Genomic DNA, 3,005 nt, shown 5'->3' with positions numbered 1-3,005 from the left:
TTCTTTTTTCCCATTCCATGGTTTCTTTTGCACGATTCATTCATCACTTATTTTCTGATCCGACCACCACAGCCTCTTATTCACTCATTCATCCATCCACACACATAATTTCAGGTCACCCATTTTTTTCACTATATTATTTGATTTCTATTTTTCACCACTCACTCTTATATACTAAGTTATCAGGCTCAAACTATTCAACGCGTCCCCACTCTTCACTCACTAAACTCACACACTTGTCCTATCCATCCACTTTCACCATTCTCTTCTCTTTTTTCACTCTCTTCTCTTTTTTCACCATCTTTTCTCCCTTTTTCCTTTGTCCTATTCTATTCTATCCTCCCTCAACAACCCCACACTTTTCCTTTCCCTCCTTTTTTTCTTCACTTCCTTTCCCAGTCAGCCTTATATTTTTTCACACAGGCACCCAATCACCCTTTCTTTCCCCCCCCTTTTTCCTTTCCCTGCCCCCCTTTCTTTCCCCTTTTCCCCCCCTTGGTTTTTTTCTTTTCTTCTCTTCTTCTCTTTTTCTCTTTTTCTTCCCTTTTTCAAAACCCCGCCTTCCCCTTCCCCCCCCCCCCCGCTCGACACCTCCTCACGTCTTCATCATCTTTTTGCACTTCATCCCTGGTCACATATCACCCCACCGTCAACAGTTTCTGTCCAGTATCACTCCTAATCTAAATATTCACCACCCTTTCACTATTCATTCATCTACTATCATTAAATTATATTCATATTCCAAAATACCAATAAACTCTCATCCCTAAGGTATATTTTTACTATGCTAACACTTTGCAGATATATACAACAATTGCAAAAGGGATTGTTTATCTCTGATACAATTGAGTAGCTACATAAAATCCCCCCCTCTCTCTTTTTATTCATTCCCCCTTTTTTTCTTTTTTTCTTTCATTCATTACTTATTGTTCTATCCTTACACTTCTTCTTATTTTCATTTTATTTTTCATATTTTTAATTTATTTTTATATTCATATTTATTTTTATTTTTATTTTATTTGTATTAATACGTTATTATTCTTTATTTTGTTTATCATTTCAATTTTACATTTTCATTTATATTATATTTATTCTCACCTTTATATTCATACTCATTTTTATACTTATTTTTATATTTTATAATTTTATTTTTTATATATACACATTTTTCTTATCTGTCCGCTATTTTGCAGCCTCTGCATATTCAAAGTGATTCTATCCCCCAATATGCAATTGCTCTTCACCATTTTTCAATTAATCCCATCAACGATCTCATCCAAGCTGAGCTATATTATATTACAATCAACTTTTAAATACTCCATTGGAGCACGCATTCTCTATATATATTGAGACCAGGCTGAGAGAGAACACGGGGCTTCCGTGAACAAGCCTAGTCTACAGGTGAAACGTACGTCGGATTCAGACGTCCAATTAGTGACGTCACTGCGGCTTCGCCCTCTCCGGAACGGGCGGCCGCACGGTCTCAGAAAACGGAGCACGGCCGCGATCTCCAATCAAGTTACACCCACCGGCTGCCGGGATATCTACATCATAGAAAGTGGTAACTCTGTATACAGTATCTGTTTTCCAGCAGCGCTTCAGACCCTCAATTTGGTTCTAACAACGCCAGTGCCTGCTCCGTACTTGCATTACAGGAATGAACCCATTACCAGTCAATTAAGGATTTGTATTGTAAGCCATTAAGGAATCGTAAGCCATTTTTGTTTCCACACAGGGACTTAAGACTTTCATTGCTGCTCTTATTCAATTTTCAGGATTGAACTTATTTATCACAAATTAATATCTTGTACCGCCAGCCTTATCAACTAGGTACTGTATTACTACAAGCCGCATTTATCTTTATCTTTACATAAGGACAAAGAATATTCATCTCTGTTGCTCTCATCTAATTAACTCTTTGCAACATAATTCAGTCAACTGGTTATCTACAGTAACAGCTGACAAACCTACATAGGAGGTAGCTACTTCAAGCATTGTGTCTGTATCAAAACAGCACATCAGATCCTCTTATTTTTGTTCGATAATTCCAGTGCCTGCTTTATAATTATTTGCAGGATTGAACCAACTTACTACTAATTGACAATTGCACCGTCAGCCTTATTAATTAGGAATTGTATTGCAAACCGTCAGTGTCTCTATATAGGGACTAAGAACCTTCATTTTTTGCTACTTTCATTTAAATAATTGTATTGCAAACCGTCAGTGTCTCTATATAGGGACTAAGAACTTTCATTTTCTGCGACTTTCATTTAAATAACTTTTTGCAACTTAATTAAGCTAATTGGTTATCTACAGCAGACATATTTAAAGTGGGAACGTCTAACTTTGGTTTATATCTAAACAGCACATTAGACCCTCCTATTGGGTCTAACAATCCAAGTGTCTGCTTTACATCTATTTCTTAGGATTGAACTTATTTACAGCCAATTAGTGAGTGCATCATCAGTCTTTTTCCAATTAGTTTTACAAACACATTTTTTTTGAGACAAATTAATTATTCATTCACATTCACATAGTTTTTCAGTTGAGCACATAGGCCATTTTCCAAATCAGTACACAAATCACCCGTGATTCCTGATACAATTGGCCCACGGCCATACTATCCTGAATACGCCCGATCACGTCCGATCTTGGAAGCTAAGCAGGTATGGCCTGGTCAGTACGTGGATGGGAGACCTCCAGGGAATACTAGGTGCTGTGGGCCCTTTTCCCTCAGGAAATCCAATAGTACGTTCCTCCAAGCTTACCATACATTCCAGTTTTTCTGTGACCTGTACATATTGTTTTTCTAAACAATCATACAATAATTACCATAACATTTTCACCTGCCATATCTAGAACCATATTTGGTACAATGGCAATCTAGATTTTTTATCATCATTCATTTTTTGTTCACCCCAGTGAATTTTTTTTAAAACAAACCATTAAAAGTTAAGCTTTATCTCATCCCCCAGAGGTAGGACTCAAAGGGGTCCTTTCCTCAA

At 36.9% G+C, this 3,005-nt stretch overlaps 1 pseudogene; it reads left to right on the top strand.

Annotated features, from left to right (window-relative positions):
* Positions 1-2,607: 2,607 nt before the first annotated feature.
* Positions 2,608-2,725, top strand: LOC134893175 (5S ribosomal RNA; annotated as a pseudogene).
* Positions 2,726-3,005: the final 280 nt, after the last annotated feature.

This window comes from Pseudophryne corroboree, chromosome 3 (genome assembly GCF_028390025.1).
Source record: "Pseudophryne corroboree isolate aPseCor3 chromosome 3, aPseCor3.hap2, whole genome shotgun sequence".
In the NCBI taxonomy this organism is placed as follows: Eukaryota; Metazoa; Chordata; class Amphibia; order Anura; family Myobatrachidae; genus Pseudophryne; species Pseudophryne corroboree.
This window is presented reverse-complemented; position numbering and strand designations above follow the sequence as displayed.